The sequence below is a fragment of the Lissotriton helveticus genome, chromosome 6 (assembly GCF_964261635.1).
Source record: "Lissotriton helveticus chromosome 6, aLisHel1.1, whole genome shotgun sequence".
NCBI classification, from domain to species: domain Eukaryota; kingdom Metazoa; phylum Chordata; class Amphibia; order Caudata; family Salamandridae; genus Lissotriton; species Lissotriton helveticus.
Window position 1 is genome coordinate 1,501,408,496 of NC_136067.1, and position 21,393 is coordinate 1,501,429,888.

Consider the following 21,393-nt stretch of genomic DNA (forward strand, 5'->3'; position numbering starts at 1 on the left):
ACCTTTTGGGGATCTTCTTTGTCTGTGAACATTTTGATGCATTTGCTGTTTTTCCTGCCATCTGTAAGGATGAAAGCCCCTGAACACCCCAGCACATATTTCTTCCCTTTCATTTTCGCTTTGTCCTGAAGGTTCCCCTATAAATTTTTGAATGGCCCTAATCCTAAGGACCCCCAGAATGTCAGATCTAGTTCTCCTGAGGGAAACCCTCAATTTCCTAAGTTTAGGGAGAACCTCAATTGTTCTCCCCAATCTTGTCTCTAAAAGGAGAACCCCTTAGCCTCTTTAGCCCTTTTTACCAAAGCCTTGGCTGGTGACATCTCTGTTTATTTTTTGGGCCTAGTAGCCGTTTCTAGGAAGGATAACTACTGGCTTCTCCATGTAAATTAAGTACAACGATCTAGGTAAATGGGGCTCCTTTGTGTTTAATTTTCTCAATGAATGTGAATATTTGTGATCATTATATGAATTGTCTCTACATTAACGATCTTGAACCTTGGAATGGGAGCTAAGGAAAACTGATCGCAGTCACCCTTTGTGCTCCTGTGATTATGTTTTACTTTAGCTGAATATGAAATTCTTTTTCATATGAAATGGTAAATGCGAGGTGGTGGGTGGCTCCTTGTGAGAACCCCGTTCAGAGAGTGACAGGAAATGCAGGAGCTACTGGGACCACACACCTGTGGCAGTTGAGGCCTTTTAATCCTGATGTCCTGGGGCCCGACCTATTATGGGCAACTGGGCCACATACCCCTACAGCACTTGACTTTCAGTGGTAGCGCGGGTCAAGGAAGGCTTCTCGGGGTTGGTGGGGGGAGTAGATACTGGGGGATGCACATAGGCTTTCAACTTAAAGTGCGGTCAATAGCAGCAAAAATGATTGCCCAGTCAAATACTTTCTTTTATGACAAAAGTAGTATTTATATACAACCACAAAGTGAAACACAACATACATAAACAATGCACATAGACCCCTGAGGTTACGGCTCCACTGTTCAATAGACAGGTCTCTGAGCCTCTACTTCCCTCCCACTAGTGGTAGTGGTTATTCCCCATTCACTATAGATGACATTTAGGTTAGGCCACACTAGTAGTTTTAGTCTCAGGAGTCCCACTTCAACTCTGATATTATGGTGCACACACATAATCCATGTTCACCCATGACAATTAAAATCAGCACCAGGGATTCCAGACATCCTTGCAGCTAGGGTACTCAGGGCATGGGTACACATCTCTTACCACATGAGGAACTTTTCCGTCCCAACATCCCTCTCCACAGAAAAACAATAGGGATAGCCCACCCAGAATGTATTCATCCTCCCTCAGTTTCCTTTGTCTCCACGTTTTATCAGGTGGGACAGCACAACTTTTCTCCTGTTTAGGCACTATCCCATTCAGTGCATTTTTGGGAGCTGGCAAAGCATGCTCTTCTAAGATCCCCTTCTAAGAAGAGAACATTTACCACAACATGGATATTTGAGGTTTCAAAAATGTTGATGCAATGGCACCATTTAGCAGTGGACTGATGCCCAGCTGTGAAGAACTGTGAATATGTCCTGGAGACTGCTCCATTTTATCAAAGACCTACACTGATCCTGGTGCGGTGCGGCCTACTCATGGAGTTGTGAGTTGTCCTTTTCCTCAGGGCAAAAGCTACGCCTAGTGCCCTGCTGTGGTTCAACTTGTCTGTGTGAACAAGCCAGCCTCTAGGTTTGATAAATGTGGACACGGATTGCCAAAGAGCTTTTTCTCCACAGGAGAGCAGTGGAGACTTCCCAAGAACCATCTATTTGTAAGTGCTGAATAACCGAATAGTGACTCTGCCAGGCACACTCCCTCCCTGTGCCTACTTTTGCTTTCTGCTTTGTTCACCTTTTTGGGCTCCTCTCACTTGCTGTATACCGGTACTTGCTAGCATTCCACCAGCATGTTAAGAGCACGGTCATATCTCCAGCCTAAGTGGCCTGTGTGGGGAAAGAAGTGTCTACAGTGATACTTGGGGGTGTTATGACTTTGCCTAGCAGCATTACAGCACCTGATTGGTCTGCGCGCTATTCAGACCCAAATAGCTCGCAGAGGTCCATTGTGAATACAATCTACGCCCTTAAAAGAGTACAACTATGTTCCATCATGTTTCACATGAGTTAGGAACAGCACATCATTTGAAATCAGTTAATAACTGGAAATAGGGTATGTTGTGTGTGCTTTGTATTGAATTTTAATTTTGTTATTTTGGTTCTTTGCTTGATTTATTGATTTCTTCATTGTTTGATTACTATCTACTATTTTCCATATATTTTTATATGTTAGGGGATTATTAAAGTATTGTTGATTAATTTAAAATAAAAAAAAACTCTTGTCGGACATTTTCTCTTTTTTGCAGAAACATTTCCTCGATTCATCCTTCACATCACCGTCTTTGAATTAGGCCTTGATGACTCAAGCAAGCTATCTGGAGGGCAAAGGAGGCACATCTTCTGGCAAATGCTGAGTACTTTGGGACATATTTATAATTTTTTCACACAATGCAATGCAGTTTGGCATCTTGCTGCGCTGTGTGAAAGGGAGAGGGCAGGAAAGCACCATTTCTATCAAGATTATTTCTGCTCTCTTGCGTATCCTGATGCAAGAGTGCTTGCGCTGCAGGCAGGATTGTTTTTGTGAAGGAAGGGACACCTTCCTGCACAAAAACAATCCTTTGAGGCGTTTCCCTCTTTTTATGTGTGCTGCAGAATGCAGCAAATGTAGATAGACGAAAAAACTAGGAGAATTAAAGATATTTCTCCTTGTTACGCCTTCCCTGGGAGGGTGTAGCATTTTGATGCATTCCCAGGCGTACTAATCATGGTAAATCTGGGAATGCGCCAAAGTCCACCATTGGAGGCTTGGGAATACCCACGCTCCACCCTTGTAAGTCTTCCCTGGGACAGAGTAACGCAAGGACGTGACTTGTGTTGCCTTCCAGTGGCGGCTTCTCCGCTAAGGCTGAGGAGCGTCACCTTACTGCTCAAATGAAATGTTATTAGCATTTTACTTTTCCTATTGCAGTCAGTGGCGGGGCTAGCCAGAGAAGGGAGAGGAGCGGTTTGCACTTCCTAAGTGCTCATGACTCTTGGGCATGCCAAACAGTCATGCGCACTTTGCATGTTTCTCACCAGGCTGCCTTACACAGACTGGTGTGGAACATTCGCAGGCTCCTTGATCCCACCTAAGCAGCAAACCACGGTGCTCAGACCAATCACAGCGCTGCATTGAAGTGTTGTGATTGGCTCAGGGGAGCCTGGGTTCTTGCGGCTGCCAGCCGGGACTGGAGACTGGAAGAAGGAAGAGGACGGAGGAGAGGCGGCGGGCGGCCGTTCCAGGTAAGTTCATTTTTTATTTTTTTCCATTCCCTTGATCCTTCCCCCCTGCCCCGCCATTTTCATCCTGCCACTCCACCACCCCCGTTTGGTAGGAGCCACCGCTGCTGCCACCAGATTTGCCAAGCAATGCAAGGCCAGAAAAGAAAGGTGGCCTTGCGTGACTTGGTAAGTCTCATTCTAGGTATTGTGTCGCCTTTCACCCCCTTGCGTGGCGCAAGTGCGATGTAAAACCTTTGATTAGTATGGACCTCAGTGTCTTTCATTGTAGGGAACGACTGCGGTCTCACCTTTGATACAGCTACTACTGCAAAGACACACGAAATACCTTGACACCCTCTCTAAGCTTTTGATTAGTAGGTGCAAGGATTTGATTGTTTTAGGTGTTTTTAACTTGAGTTTTTATAGTAGTTGCTGGATAGAATCAACAGTTTTTGATTTGTTTGTGCATCCTCGCGCGTTGTGGTATTGCTCAACTCTGATTATACCGGTTGGACCAGCGTTAGTTTCCTGGTCAGGGCATTCCATCCGTACTGGTTTGCAAACCCTCGAATGTTGTTATTAAATTATTAAAAGTAATCATGCCCTTAGCTTTTGTTACTGTTGGAAGCGGGTTGGTTGTACCTATTATAAATTACTGTTTGTTAATGTGACGCGGCCTCAAATTTCCAATACAGATTGGTTAAAAAATTTCATAGGTCACATGATTCAGTTTTTAATTTCGGTGATACTATCAATAGATGTAGGAGAATGCCATCTCACTTTTCTATGACCTTATTTGTGTTGATGGGGCAGACTGGCATTCTTGCATATGCCTGAACAAAGAAGATACAGCCATTTAAAAAATAATACTAGAAGCACGTATTATCACACTAATTAGCAGATAGTCGTTTGCAAAGTGCTGAGAACCCGTAGATCTGAGTTCCTCTTGTATTATGCTGTAAACACTTGAGGAGCGGATGAAGTTTGTTGACAGTGGGGGATTGATCGCCAATAGCCAGCATGACTTCAGAAGGAATGGAGAATGGCTGCCCGGCTAATTGATGCTATTGAAGCTTTGACACATATAGATGCAGGGGGTGCGAGGTGGTCATCATCTGCTTGCATGTCAGGAACAGCCCCCCAATACCTCACTTTACACTAATACAAGCGATTAGCAAAAACGACCAGAGCTAAAATCTTTGAGCTTTTTTATAAATGAGATTAGACTCAATGGACAAAGAAGCCGAGCAAATGGTTTCAGTTCAAGAGCCGAGACGGCAGCAACGATGGGAGGTTTGTACCTGCTTGTGCTGCTTCAGTGTTAGTGTCACAGATAGATCTGCATATTCCTATGCTGTCAGTGACATGAGTGGTTAAAATTAATTTGGGCTTTTTTCATTTCATATTTTTGTTGGCATGTTGCTGTATTTACCTCATTGTGTCCGAAAGACAGCTTGGCAGGATATCTACATTCAGCAAAAAAAGAAACATTCTAAATAGAAAAAAAATATTAGTAAGTGTTTACTATTTGTAAAAAAATAAAAAAAAAATATTTATATATACATATATATATATATATATATATATATATATATATATATATATACATACCTCATTCTTGCTCGAAACTAAAAATGTATACTCATGCAGAACACCAATATTGTAAGCAAACGGTACAGAAGAAGATATACATTTATGAATATGTATATTTTGGGGGGGATTTATTCTTGTGTACTGTTTGCTTACAAAATTGATGTTTTGTCGTGTGATTGAAGAGTTCAACCCATTCATATATGTTGACCCAACCGTCCTCTGATCCCCTACTCCTACTCATTCACGATGCGCATAATTCAGAATAGCTGTGGCATGCCTACATTTCCTTGTACTGTCTTGTGATCCAAGGAGGCATGGACAGGCCAAACACAAGCAGGTGTCTGTATTTGGACAAGGAATTACCCCTTCACTTTACCTTGTTTGCAAAGCGTGTTTTAGTTTTTGCAAAATAAAATGTGTTCTACAGACAGTGCTTAATTTGAGTCGGTGGTTGCCGTTGGGGGTCACCCGCACTCAGTTTTAGGGAACTAGCACTTAATTTTCAGTATCAGACATTTAATGTGGGGAAGAGAAAAAAAAACGGAAAGACTTAAGAAGAGAAAGACAGAAGAAGTAATATAGGGAGAAAGCAGGAACCTGCAAGACTGAGATAAAGGTGCTGGGAGTATCTGCCAGTGGATTAAATAGGCATGAGATGGTATACAGATTATGCAGCCTTGGTATTCGATTTGCAGTCATTTAACTGCACAATCGCAGGCTTCTGACCAGAGCTTTGGGCACAGGGATTCATTTTTTTTCTCCAATTAAGCACTGTATCTCAGATGGAATAAAGAAAGGGCAAATTTGGCTCTGTCCACTTTTCAAAGGATCATCCCACCTACGATGGAGTCTCAAGTTGACCATGGTATACACCCTGTCCAAGTAGGGACCACCATTCTAGTCAGGGTAAGTCAGATGTTATGTTATGTTATGTTAAAAATATTTGTACCGCGCTCGGTCACCAAACGGTTTCATGGCGCTCAAAGACAATAGCAGGGGGAAACAGTGCAGCGGAGTGACTCAGAAGGCTAGCTGGAAAAAGTGAGTCTTGAGTGATTTGCGGAAGCAGACATATCGAGGGCAGAGTCTAAGGGAAATAGGGAGGGAGTTCCACAAAGTGGGGGCCAGGAAAGAAAAACACAATCCTCCATGCTTTTTGCGTTTATACCTTGGGACCATCAGCAGGTTGTGGGAGATGGACCGAAGATCTCTAGAGGGGGTGTAACGCTGAAGGCTGGATGTGATAAAAGCGGGAGCTTGATCTATAAGGGCCTTGAAGACAGTACAGCCGAGTTTGAACATGCAGCGATAGGCCACGGGGAGCCAATGCAGTCTCCTCAACAGGGGCGAGACATGTTGATGTTTGGGCTGATGAAAGACCAGTCTTGCCGCCTGGTTTGGCACCAACTGCAACCGGTGAAGATGGTAGGCAGGTATTCCAACATAGAGGGAGTTGGCGTAGTCAATACGCGAGGTAACAAGAGCCATAATGACGAGGATGAGGGCCTCGATGGTGAGGAACCTACAGATTTTGCATATCCTGCGCAGATGGAAGAAACAGGATGATGTTACTGCATTAATTTGAGGCCTCATAGACAAGTCACTACATATGATTACGCCTAGGCTCTTTACCGAATTGACAGGGCAAGGCGAGGGCCCAAGGGAGGGGGGCCAGAAACTAGAATTCCAAGAGTTAACTGGTCCACCCATCAACACCAGGATTAGGCTTCAGCTGACTAAAGTGCATCCACTCAGAGATCACAAGCATGGTGGACTGAAAGTTGGTACAGGAAGAGGGGGAGGAATCAACAGGAAAAATCAATTGTAAATCGTCCGCATAATTAAAGATAGTAACAGGGTGTGACAGAGGGAAGCTATAAGAGGTTGCATATAAAGATTAAACAAAAGTGGTGACAAAGCAGAGCCCTGGGGGACTCCACAAGATAAGGGGGAATAGGAGGCAGAATAAGTGGACAGGTGGACTGCCTGGGAACGCTGGTGCAGAAAGGATCTGATCCATGTAAGGGCCACACCTTGGATACCCGCGTTATTGACACGGTCGATCAAGATGGCATGATTGACCGTGTCAAAAGCAGCCGACAGGTCCAGTAATACAAGAGCCTGGGCGATATTCTTGTCGGCGCCTCGCCTCAGCACATCCATCACGGCCAAAATAACAGCTCCGGTGGAGTGAGCTGGCTGAAAGCCAGCTTGCTGATTATCCAAAAAGGAAGAGCCCTCCATGAATGCACTGAGACAACGAGTGATGTAGGTCTCCAAGATTTTCCCCAAGTAGGGAAGAAGGGAAATCGGTCAAAAGTTACTCATGACCGAAGGGTCGGCACCAGGCTTTTTTAGAATGGGAACTACGACCGCCTGTTTGAAAAGATCTGGGACCATGCCAGTAGCAAGCGATTTATTGAGCAGTGACAAAGGGGGGTCAGGACAAGCCAAAAAGATTTCTTTAAGAATTTGCGGAGGGCAGCAATCGTTAGGGGAACCAGGGCTTACTGAATGTAGCAATGAAGTGAACTCGGTCAGGGAAATGGGAGGGAAAACATCCAGTCGACGGGGATTCATAGGGGGCAAAGGAGGGGGAGGAAGGGAGGAAGGGAGGAAGAAGGGGGATGTTGTTTTTAATGGTGACAATTTTTTCAATAAAATACGAATTCAGGGAATCACAAAGGGCTTGAGTAGGTAGGGGTTGAACAGTAACACGATCCGGCAAGGTGAGCTCCTCAACTATAGAAAAGATGTCGTTAGCCTTGGAGGCTGAGTCCATATTTTTCTGAGAAAAGTAGGAGGTTTTGGCCAATAAGATAGATTTTTTATACTGTTTCAATAAATCCACATACTCAGTTTTGAATATAGGGTCATAATTACGCCTCCATCGGCGCTCAGCTTGGCGAAGGGACAATTTATCCGATTTCAATTGATCTGTGAACCAACGCTGAGCGTCATGGGGACGTTTAGTTTTTATAATTTTTAACGGGGCTACTTTATCACTAGTGGATACCAGCCACTGCTCGAGAAGACAGGCCTGGTCGGTCAACGAGGCCTGGTCCCTAGGGGCTGTAGAGGTCAAGATAGCATGGAGTGCTGCGAGAGTGGCATGCTTCCAGTTACGGGCAGTAAAATTGGTGATGGGGATGGAGTGAACAGGCAAAGTGAGGTTAATAGAAAATGAAATAAAAAAGTGATCGGACCAGGAACAAGGATACACTGAGGGAGGAGAAATATCAAGGTTGGTCGTCCACACTTGATCAAGAATGTGACCTTTGTTATGAGTAGCTACAGTGATATGCTGACTGCAGTTCAAACCGAGTAGGAGATCGGTGAAATCCTCAGAGGGACTACTCTCATGGGGGTCGGTCGGCCAGTAATTAAAGTCGCCAATGATAAGAATTTTGGCGGAGTTAATAATTAGCCGGGAGACCAAGTCACCGAACTGTTGAGAGAAAAGGGGCATGCAGTCAGGAGGTCTGTCAACAAGGACACAAATAAAAGAAAGCCTAGGAGAGGAGAACTTAAGAGTGAGACAATCAGTTTTGGCAAGAGTAAAGGTTTCAAGGGTAGTAAACTTATGTTGGGAGCGAATGATAGCTGCGACCCCCCCTCCGGCTCTCCCGCCGGCCCTGTTAGATTGTAAAATATAGTAGCCAGTGGGGATAGCGGCAAGGATATCCGGGACAGAGTCTTCAGTTAGCCAAGTTTCGGAGAGAAGAAGGATATCTACTTTATCATCATCCAACAACTGAAATACCTCAAGCTGGTGTTTCACCAGCGAGCGAGTGTTAAGATAAACGACCACCAGAGATTGTGGCCCAGGGGACCCTACGCCAGGTGTGATAGTAGGAGAAACACAGTGTCGTGTCAGGGCACTCGAATCATAAGTACCTGGCAAGGGGCCTGGGGAGATGAAAATACCACAATTTTGAGCGGCACCAACTGCACGAGAGTGTTGTAGGGCGAAGAGGTCCGCGTGGGAATAGGTGGTCAGTTGGGCATGATGCATGGCCGCTGTGCGTGACCGGCCGCGGACGGGCGCAGACGGGCTTAACTTTGGCAAAACTTCGGCGCGAAGTCGGCACGCCCGCTGCGCTCGTCCGCTGCGCGCCCGCCATGTCCCCATCTTAAATACCCCAACGAGAGGAAACAGCTAGCACGCTAACCTGCGTGGAGAGTGTGGCGGCAGGAAGTGGTGTGGGGCGTGTTGATCGCAGACAGACCCTCCGCTCGATCTGCACACATCAGTGGCGGAACGGGGTCAAGAGCAGAAGTAGCAGCAAGTAAGTAGCGTTTAAACAATTTAAAATTTACATCAAGTGTCTTAAAATCACACCAAAGCAATAAACGTAATAAACAGAAACACGGAGGTGGCTAGCGCTATGTGAGCTACGAGCAGCCTGAATCGCCGCTATCGTCACAGGGAGCACAGAGCCAACCCCTAGAAATAACCTCGAGCTTCACAACAGCTAGCACGCTAACCTGCGTGGAGAGTGTGGCGGCAGGAAGTGGTGTGGGGCGTATTGCTCGCAGACAGACCCTCCGCTCGATCGGCACACAGCCGCGGCGGAACGGGGTCAAGAGAAGAAGTAGCAGCAAGTAAGTAGCGTTTAAACAAATAAAAATTTACATCAAGTGTCTTAAAATCACACCAAAGCAATAAACGTAATAAACAGAAACACGGAGGAGGCTAGCACTATGTGAGCTACGAGCAGCCTGAATCGCCGCTATCGTCAAAGGGAGCACAGAGCCAACCCCTAGAAATAACCTCGAGCTTTAAAACAGCTAGCACGCTAACCTGCGTGGAGAGTGTGGCGGCAGGAAGTGGTGTGGGGAGTGTTGCTCGCAGACAGACCCTCCGCTCGATCGGCACACAGCCGCGGCGGAACGGGGTCAAGAGCAGAAGTAGCAGCAAGTAAGTAGCGTTTAAACAATTTAAAATTTACATCACAGATACCCTAAATTAACCTGTGCTCACCCTTTGGTAGCTTGGCACAGAGCAGTCAGGCTTAATTTAAGAGGCAATGTGTAAAGTATTTGTGCAACACTTTCATTACAGTAACACAGTGAAAACACCACAAAAAGACTCCACACCAGTCTAGAAAAATAGAGAATATTTATCTGATCAAAACAAGACCAAAATGACAAAACCTCAATAAGTAGAAGTCAAGATATAGTGTTTTCAAGATTAAATGTGAAAACAGTGCTTAGAAGTCACTAGCGGTCAAAAGGTTACTTGCGGTCGCAAGGGACCAGTGCAAATCCAAAGTTCAGGCCGACCACGATGGAGGGCAGGCCGGCTACAGAACTCCCACAGAGTCTGCTGAGAAAAGTACTTTGTATGGAGCAAAGTACTGACATTGAAGCCTCGATGCGTTGATTCAGATTGACACAGTTGGGCCAATGTGTTGTCATTGAGCCTCGCAGACTGTGTCGAAGGATCGGTGCTGTGTTGTCATTGAGCCATGTAAGGTTGACCTTGGATTGGTGCTTCATCAATGCCAAGCCTCGCAGTTGGAACCCGTGTCGTTGACGATTCGGCACTGTGTCTGCCCTAAAGAGCGATGCTTCCATTTGTCTCACGCAGTCGGGTTGGTGCACCCTTTTGTTTTCAGAAAAAACTGTTGCAGAACACACTTCTTAGGCCCAGGACTGGAGGGAGCACCTCAGGCAAGGGTAGCAGTCACAAATGGCAGAGTCTTGCACCACCAGCAGAGTTGCACGAAGTCTTTTGTTTCCCAGAGACTTCAGAAAACACGAGTCAAGCCAGCAAGCCCTTGGAGAATCTTGAATTCAAGGATTTAGAGGGCAGGTCAAGTCCCTCTCTCTCCTGGGCAGGTAGCAACAGGCAGCAGGCCATCATAGGAGAGCAAGTAGCAAAGTGGCAGTCCCTCTGTGGAAGTTGGCCGTGACCATTGTTAGCATGAGCTGAAGCCATTTTGTTCATGACAGCCATTTTAGCCACTGTTGACTGCCCTTGTATTTCGCTGGAGTCATCAAGTATAGTTAACTGTTTCAGCACTGAGCTAGAGCCTTGCGCGTGCTCAGAAAGACTTGTAGTTGTTGGAATGCACCTGTTATAATCGTAACTGTCAGACTATTTTAGCTAATGTCAGCAGTTGTGTAGCTCCTCCCACCTTGTTGACCAAGCGATTCTCATGTGTCCATGTATGTACAAACGACTATTTGTGTGAACACTTGTACCGCCTCTTTTTGAGCTTCCATGCTTACCCTGCAAATATTATGGTATAAAGGCACCATTGTGTCCGTGTGCTGTCTCTTACATTGCCTGAGGGTTGTGTATAGATGTAGTTCCACCTCATGAGGTCTAATAAACTCTTTGTTTGATGTTACAGCTTCCGTGCCTTTCTACTTTGTCAGTCTAAGGACTAGTGCGATAAGAAGGGCGAACCCCTGCACCGGTGGGCTTAGTAGGGCCCATCCCACAAATTGGCGCCTGTCACGTGGGGCTCATCGGCGACTCGGATACCCGAAGGAGTGGTCTCGACGAAAGTTTGGAATCTCGCTAAGGACGTATGCTGCATGAGGAGGCCCATGTCTTTGGAGACTGAAGTGCTTTTCCTATTTTCCCGATTTGACCCTCCAGGTGGTGCCAGTCCTCAACTGAGATCCCTTCTAACGTTCGTCTCGCAGTGACCGTTTGGTCGATTCAGAACTTGGCAGTTGGAGCCTGGAGACTTTTGTTTGGTAAGGTCGTTGGATGCAACACTTGTTGATTTGTTTGGCCAAAGATTCCGGTTTGGTTTGGAGATATATAAATTGCAATTTATATAGGCAGGTAATGAGGAGATTGTTCTCTCAATTTTGAAGTCTTGAATGGTACAAATTGTGTAAAGTACTACTTTGTTATAGTATTATATATATACTATAATATTTTTGGCATGCCTGTTTCAAGCACGCTCCGAAAGATGTGTTGCTTTCTTGGAGGTACCAATATGGATTTAGAGCGAAATCAGCCGCCCCCCCCCCCCGAGGGGACACCAAATAGGGATATGTACATTAAACATAGTATTTCTTCCATAATGTATTGTGCATTATGGAATAAATATACTAGGAAGTATCCTGATTTACGGTGGCCAATAGATGGGTCATTTGATGTTAGAAAAATTCATTATGTGGAACAGTGTATGTTTAAGCGCAAAAGTAGACAAGATATGTTTGACTATGTACGAATGTGGGAGAAAGCAGCACATGAGAGATTGAAACAAGAATAAGCACTAGTGGAAAAAGAACAGCGCAAACATATCTATGCAAAAGCGCTCAAACTGAAAAATAAAGAAATGAAAGAACTACAAGAGAAAGAGGATAGGGAGCGTCGTTTACAGGTAAATGGCCAATACCCTGTGCGATGCCCCATTTATCCTCTACTTCATAAACCTCAGGATGATTTAATTTTATTAGATCGATCCCCGCCTCCATATCATTTTCCTTCTGCCCCCGTGGTCAATTCTAATGAAGACAAATCTTCCACAGATCAAAAAGAGACAGACTTAGGCTCTAAACGAAACACTCGCTCGTTTTTGCCCTCTGACCAGTCAGCCACTTTTACATCCGCTTCTCGTAAAGCGGCTCTTGGTAATGCTTCTGCTCCGGACATCATAGCTGATGTTCAGCAATGGTCGGATTCAGAGCAGTTATGTTTTACAGAGGAATTTACTGCAGAAATAATTGAGAAATTTAGGAAACATTGTGATGAATTAGAGCACAGCTCTTTTCATGTTGGTGACACACCTTTTAGACAATGTTCATCTTGCGACACGGCAAAGCGAGCGAGCGAGCCCGAACCACCTAAGGGGGGTAAAAATAGTGGGCAAATGGTGCATTTTCAAGCAAATTTGAGAAAGCAGGAAGGTTGATAAAGCAATTGTGACTCTGTTCTAACAAAGACAGTGACTGGCAAAACAGGGTGTAAGCAAGGTTAGGTTTGTGCCTGAAACAAGAATATAATGGCGCACACATTGACTCATGCCCCAGTCATTTACAGCACAAAAAGGGCGGGTGTAGTTTGTATCCCCTGGTGCTAGGTTAGTGAACTAGTATGGTGCCAATCTTGGAGGTGTAGTTACTATTTGCATGAAGCAAGGCAGCTTTTTTAGAGTGTCTGTGCTTGGCGGACAGCAGCAGCAGGCCACTCATATTAGATATGGCTCTGGGCTGTAATTTCCCTTGTGGGCTACTCGGAGTAGTACATTTGCTTGCTGTGCTGCGTTGAATAACAAATTATTAAATCTGGGCCCTAAGGCTTATAAAATATGGACCAGATTCAAAAGGGAGATTCGGCTTACAAGGAAGAGAACAACTGTGCTAAATTTACCACAGGTAGGTCAAAAATCAGAAATAACTCCCACGGTAGTTTAGATATAACCTAAAAAGGCTTAATTTGTGCAGGTGGTTGCAGGTGAGAGTCGCATGCGCTCCTTCTTGTGCACCAGTGGCCATGAACTCAGGGAGGGGACAGCTGTGCGCCTGTTTTCATGCACTTTCACATTATAAAGTACTTACATTTAACTCTGAATGTCTCCAAGTTGTGCTACTAACAGCATAGCTCAGAGGCACTCACCTCTTATCTGTGCTACATGCGCTGTCTCGGAGTTCCGAGTTAAATGTACGCAGTTTAGAAATTCAGGGCCTGCGGCTACTTCTAAGGAGAAAATGTGGGGCCCTGCAGCTGCTGTTTGTTTTTGTTTTTTAGCAAATTAAGCAGGGTGACAGAAGAGCAAGCACAGATTTCCGATGCATGACAAAGAAGGTAAGGCACATTTTTATAAACCCATAAAAAAATATGATTCCTCCCCATTTGGTAAATTCATTGAGAATGAAAACGCATGCCAACATACCTCTGTAATGCAGTTGGGACCCTGGGAAGTCTCCAGGCTCAGAGAGCCAAGGAGGGCAGTTCCAACACTGAGTTTGCCTCGAGGGCTGAGAGTGTATTATCGGATAGCATTCGCCGTCTGACAAAGCAGTTTTAAACTTTAGGTTTTAAGCGCCTGCAGAAGCGAGTTACAAAATGTCTGCAGCACACAATGGCATTGTGCCAAAACAATAACAAAAAAACACAGTCACCAGATAACGTGATATGTAATACTGACTTTGTATTTACTTTGTGTCCCAAAGCAAAGTTAGTAGGATTTCACATATAACACCTGGCTCTTGAAATCACCTAGGCCACATCGGATGAGGTTGAAAACAGCGGATTTATATTTTTGCTCGAGTAATTTCTGTCTGTTTCTATAGCGGACCTATTTCATCTTTCAACCTGGCAGTGGATATGCAGGAGCATTCCGAGATTGGCGCAATATTAGTTCAGGGTATACAATTGAATGCCAATAGTTTTTAAATTTCGAAATTTGCGTTACGGAGCGCCTGGGATGGGGAATGCAGAGGCGGCTCCTTGGACTGCAGATTCAACGTTCAACTCGCGTCGCAAAGGGAAACGAGGCGCCCTCACCTAACACCTCGCCTTCCTCCACGTACGGTACTGTGCCACTGAATGCAAACACCAAGAGGGTGCCCTAATCTACCTGCAACATCATCGCTGCGCGACACACATACACTTAGGAGGCGACACAGTACTGTGTCGCGCCACAGAGTTTGGAAAGCTCTGAATTAGAGCCTGCTGATATAAAAAGTGATCATAAACAAATGAGTGACGGTCTTTTTCTCCCTTCCCAGGTGGCCGACTTAATTAGACGCATGGTTAAACTTCGAAATGAGGTGTTCCGTTTGCGAGTGGAGAAAAAGGCAGCTGCTCCATCTAATCAAACAACTCACATCTCCGTGTCGAAGGAAACAGGCCCAGGGACAGATAAGGATAATGTGGTCCATTGGAAACCAGTGCGTGAAGCTGCGCCTTTATATGTCCCCCCAGGGGTGCAGGAACAAATGACGATAAAACTGCAACTGATGCGAAGGGATATTTTGTTTATAATTGGGTTTATACTCCTTGGAGTAGAGCGGATGTTATGGCTCTTAAAGTTGCTTTGCCTGATCCGCGGAAAAATCTGGCTGCTTTTTATGAAGAAGTTGAAGGAGCTATTAGTTCTTGCACTATGACTTTGCCTGCTATAGATATGTTTTTTGGGCTTATTTTACCCCCTGATATGTGGAGATCTATCCATATTGCTTTTGGAGATGTTTGGAAGGAACTAGAGGGAATAGATGCAGAAAGAGAGCCTGCGCAGAAACCACAACAAGCGATATTAGACCTACCAAAGGCTATAATAACTAAACTGAAAACCCTTACACCTTCGAAAAAGATAGATTGGACTATGTTGGCATCTTGTAAGCAAAAGGCGGATAAGTTAGTTTCAGATTTCTTTACTCGTTTCGAGGAGACATTCCATGACTTTAGTGGGTAATCATTGACAGATGACACGTGTAAGCATCTGTTCGTCGACAAATTTGTCGCGGACATGTTGCGGGAAATGGCTAGTTGCCTAAAGGCCAGCGAGAGTTCATGGACTACGTCTTCCCCTGTTTCTCTTTTGACTATGGCTCAGTACTATGAAAATCAGGAATTGGAAGACAAAGGCAAGGAGGATAAAAAGACTATAGATTTAAAAATGAAGGTTATGTTAGCTCAGGTATATGGACCATCTTATAGAGGTGGTGGAAGAGGTGGACGTGCGATGTTTCGTCCTGGTGCACCCTCTTTCCCTCGAGCTACTTTGTCTTCTGATCAATGTGCTTATTGTATGGAGACTGGATATTGGTGTGTTGATTGTCCGCTGTTATGTAGTCAGAATTATCAGCGCGGTACGGGACAAATGAGCAACCGCCCAGGGTACTCAGGAAAATGGGGAGGTATGGATATTCGTGAAGCTGTGGAACATGCTAAAAATTCTTCTAATGCTTTTGATAGACGAAATCAGTATCAGATGTCTGATTATTTGCCGGATGATTTGAAAGATATTAATTATGCATAGGAATACCTGGGATGGGGTACAGAATCAGTTGAAATCCCAATAGTTCAGAAGGGTTCCTATGTCAATGCAAATGTTTTGGCTCTACTGATCGGTTTTTGGTTGATACAGGAGCTACTCGTAGTGCCCTGTCTAAACAATTGGTTCCTAGGGCTCCCCTGTCTGGCTTAATAATCACATCGATAGGATTCGATGGGACACCTTCCCTTAGCCCACTATCACAACCGCTTGCATTTCATCTTGATAAGTTTTCTGCTGCATATCCATTTTTGCTTTCTCCTAATACACCGCATAATATTGTTTGTCTCGATATGCTCAAACATTTTCGTGTCTACGATACGCTGTTGTCCAGATGGTGTGCGTGTTATTTTAAATGATAACTATCCTATGGCTGAGAGGTCTTGTCTCCTTAAAGAAGATACTGTTTTAGCATCATTACCTGGTACTTTGTGGGCCGCGTCGGACACTGATGTGGGGCAAATGGTTATTCCCCCAGTTCATATTTAAGTGAAGGAGGGCGCTTCATTGCCTCGACTGCCTCAATATAAAATATCTTGAGAAGGCGAGAAGGCACTGATACGCATTGTTCAAGATTTGATTACAGTTTGAGTTGTGGAAGAAGTCCCTTACAATTTCTGTAATAGCCCTATCCTTCCTATATTGAAGAAAGAGACTGATACTAGAATATATAGGTTTATAATTGAATTGCGAGAGGTTAATAAGATCATAGTGCCCCAATATCCAGTAGACTCTGACATCACAACACTTCCTACTATGGTTCCGCCCACTGCCACTACAATTAGTGTAATTGACTTGAAAAATGCTTTCTTTTCGATACCTATGCAGCCTGACCGCCATTATTTGTTCGGCTTCACTTTGAATAATCGATCCTTCAGATTCCGTAGAGCTCCTCAGGGGTATACAGAGATTACTAGCATTTATAGCCATGCATTGAAAAGACAGCTTGATTCTCCGTACCAAAAGGGGTAGCTCTCATACAATATATCGATGACATCTTGTTGGCAGCGAATAACCCTGAGCAGTGTGAAGAAGGAACACTGTCTTTGCTTTCCTTTCTTGCATCTCACAATAACAAGGTTTCTCGGAAGAAATTGCAATATTGTAGAGAGCAGGTTACCTATTTAGGTCACCTACTGTCTAAGGAGGGACATGCACTTACACCAGATCGCATTCAAGCTATTTTAGACACACCTGTGCCCTGCACTCAGAAGGAGGTTTGTGCGTTGATTGGTCTTACCTCTTTCTGTAGGCAGTGGATTCCTAGTTTTTCACATATTGTTAAACCTTTTTTGGCTCTTTTGACTAAAGACACTCCAATGCCCCTTCCATGGACTACTGAATGCCACAATGCTTTGCAGCAGTTACGCCAAGCGTTATATTATGCACCAGTGTTAGGCACTCCAGATTACACTAAGGCCTTCACACTCTATGTACACGAAAGGGATGGTTGTGCTCTCTCTGTTTTAGTACAGGCACACGGTGATAAGCAACGTCCTTGTGTGTATTTTTCAGCTGTCCTAGATCCAGTCGCTCGTGCATTGCCTGGGTGTTTTTGTTCTGTGGCAGCGGTAGCTGTGTCCCTACGCTAATGTGAGGATATTGTTTTGTCACATAGATTGCTGGTGTTAGTACCCCATGCTGTTGATGCCCTTTTGAACCAAATGAAAATGCAGCATTTAACTAGTGCCCGCTTGACAGGATATGAATTGACACTTCTGACCCCTTATATCACCTTGAAAAGATGTTCGACTCTTAATCCAGCTACCTTATTGCCATTCCCAGCTACCAAGTCTCAGTCACAGGAATCTCATGATTGTATATTCCTTACTGAGGAATAGACAAAGGGTCACATCGACCTGCAAGATAAGCCCCTTTCAAGTGTAGATGGGGAGTTATGGGTTGATGGGCCCTGTTTGAAGTTACCAGATGACACGACATCAGCTGCATACGCAATTACGACACTTCAGACGGTAGTTGAGACAGCTTCCATCCCAAAGAAATCAGCTCAGGCAGTTGAGTTGATAGCATTAATGAGGGTGTTTGTGCTTAGTACTGACTTGTCTGTTAACATCTACACGATAGCCGATATGCCTTCGGAGTGGCTCATGATTTTGGGCTACTCTCGAAGGAGAGAGGCTTCCTTACATTACATGGGACGCAAATAATGCATGGAGAATTAGTGCATAATCTCCTTACTGACTTGACATACCCAAAGAAAATAGCAATTGTTAAATGTAGTGCACACAAGAAAGTGACTGATAAGATAGGACAAGGCAATGCTTTTGCAGATTACACGGCTAGTGAAAAAGCAATGCAGCGAAGCACTACATCTATGTATGTGGTGAAGTCACAGGCTTAGCGTTGGCATGATGCTAGACAAGAAGTGCTGGACATCCAGCGATCTGCTTCTGCAGAGGAACCTGATCAATGGGCTAATGAGGGAACATTGAATGATGAGGGCTGTTGGAGAAATAAGGATATGACTAGATGGAAATTGCCCGCAGCCAATTTACAACCTATGATTCATATGGCACATGGGCTGGCACATGTTGGAGCATCCTCAATAGCGATGCTACGTACGCAAGTTTGGTATCATCCTGAAATTGCTGGCACAGCTAAAAAGATAGTCCAGCCTTGTCTGATTTGTCTCCAATATAATCCTGGAAAGGGAACACAAACTCCAACCTTTTTCTGAGGTTCTGCAAATGGATTACATCCAGCTAGAACGCTGTAATAACTTAAAGTATGTCATAGTTGTGGTATGTGCCTTCAGTAAATGGATAGAGGCGTACCCTACGCATGATAATACAGCTCTTACTACAGCCAAGGTGCTTCTGAAGGAATTCTTTACTCGATTTGATGTTTGCCGACTTTTGTGGAGTGACAACGGACCCCATTTTATTTGACAAGTTGTTGAGCATGTTTTGAAAGGATTAGAGATGAAGCAGAAGTTTCATGCTTCTTTCCATCCACAATCAGCAGGACTAGTGGAGCGAAACAATTCCACCCTCAAACTTAAGTTATCGAAGATTCAGGAGTCCACATCTCTGAAATGGCCTGATGCATTACCTTTAGCGTTGCTATCCATTAGATCAGTACCACATACAGGATCTGGCCTCACACCATATGAGGTGGTATTTGGAAGGCCCATTAATATTTGGGGGACTCCTTAGCCATGCCCTATACATGCTGGACCTTGTGTCTTGATGAGTGACTATCTGTCTCAGTTGACTGACAGCTTGCTTTCTGTTCATCAACAGGTTCGAGAAGCTCTTCCTGACAGGTCGCAGGGTGATGGCCATGACATACGACCTGGCGGCCGGATCATGGTAAAGAATTTCCAGAGGTCAAATAGCCTGGAGCTGAGGTGGCGAGTCCCAGAAATACTCCTCCTCCTGACTAGAACTACAGTCCGGGTCACCAATAAGAAGGCCTGGGTACATTCCACCCATTGTAAGAAGGTGCCGTCTGCCCTGGTGGAGCCCGCTGTACTCACCGACCATCGAGACCTCCTGGATACAGAGAAAGGCCAAGCCATATCACCTGAAGAACCTGAGGAAGTCTTCCCGGAACACACAATCCTTGGTGCATCTCGATATCAGCTGCGACCCTGGAGAGAAACTTTGTTGTTGAAAAAGACTGGTTGAGCAACCATTCTGAGTTAGTGAAAGGCTGAGCTGGTGAGGGGGGATCGTTTGCTTAGTGACACCCGTCTCAGCTCTCAGTGAAGAAATCAATGGCGGCCCAGGACTTTAGAGCTCCATCTACTCTGTTGCTTCAACATCGAGATAAAAATGCCTTCGTAGAAGATATCGACCACTGCGAGAATCTGCAACAAGAAAACTATGTTCATTGCTGGGTTCACTTTCATCATGATTATCATGGCAGTAATAGCTTGGGTTCTAGAGGAAGTGGCTCCTGTTCAACAAACGCTGAATGACACTACTCCAGCCCCCATTGAGCACCATTATTTCTCCCATCCCTATCATGAGCAGCAGCATAGCATGTCCTACCTCAATAAGACGTTCATCTAGATGCTGCACCACACCCACAGTGCTACAAATGTCACCAACTGTTGGGTGTGTGGAATGATGCCAGCTCATCAGAAAAAAGAAAGAGGAACACCTTTCATTCCTCTCCCATTCTCTCACAATGATTCTTATCGAGCCTGGTTTGCACTCTTGTGGGCTTCTAAGGTGGCTAATATTACTGATGCTGGAGTAGGGAGCCTGAATTATTATCTTAATAAAGTGTGCTATCCTGATGAGGAAGGAGATCCACAGGCTAAAGGGACTGTATGGGAAACGAAGGAGTATCGATGAGGGAAATCTTCTGTTCATTCGTAATATTCTTGTGACTCACCACTTATCACATCCCTCCACCTTCACTTCCCTATTCCTTTTTCTTGCTCGCAACCTCTACAGATTAAAAAGTAACAACTCTGGTGACAATTAAACATTGTTGTTGTGAACAATCTAATTTGGCTGGCGCTTACTTTGTACTCTGTATGTGGGCTTTCTACACATGTATTCATGAATGACGATTGAGTAGATGTATGTAGGTTGAATATTGATTATTAGTGTTGTAGTACTTCACACAATACGTACTGTACATATTTGAATTCGTTTCTTGCAAAATTGGTCACGGTCCATTTATTATGCCCGTATTGAGGAGCAGAAAGACATCAAGTATGAAGGTCTGTTTGCAGCATGGTGATGGTAAGATGCCAACTATTGGGCTTTGTGTTGGGGCTAGGAATGGCAGAGATTCAGGCATCAGGTCATGTTATGTATGTTAGGGATGAAAGGACAATATGTATAATGGTCTAATTTGGGGATGGCATGATATCACTTACATTGGCCTGTTGATCTGTTTTGGGGGCTGAGTACAGTGTCCTCGGTACTGGAAGTCTATTTTCGACACTGGTGATTTCCGCGACACAAAGTATCAGCTTTTTTTGGGGGTGGAGTGACTCAATGCACCTGTTGGAGTCTATTTAAGTGGGTGGAAAGTGGACTATAGCAGGTATAGAGGCCTGTTTTAGGGATGGGGAATGGCAGGATGCCACGTGTCTGGGTTAAGGTTGGGGTTGGGCGCTGATGGGAAATTAAGCATTGGGACCTGAGTTGGTGGAGAGGTAAGGCATAACACTATGTGAATGGTCTACTTTCGGGTAGAGGATGGCAGAACATTTCATATAATGGTTTGTTTAGGGGACAGCAGAATTCCCGGTGTGTGTGTCAGTTTTGTGGTGGGAAATGCCAGGATATACCAAGCCTGTTGTTTCGCTTTTGGGGTGGAGGAACAAGCTATCTTTTTTACATAATAGTTTATTTAAAAATTCCTTCGAGGAACACAGGCATTATTCTTGTATGCCAAGACAAAGTCAGGAAACATAAGTGGAATGCAGCACACATAGGAAAAGCAAAAATCAGTAGAAATAAAAGTATTTTTCCTCGTTGCGCCAATCTAATGCATCTTTTTGC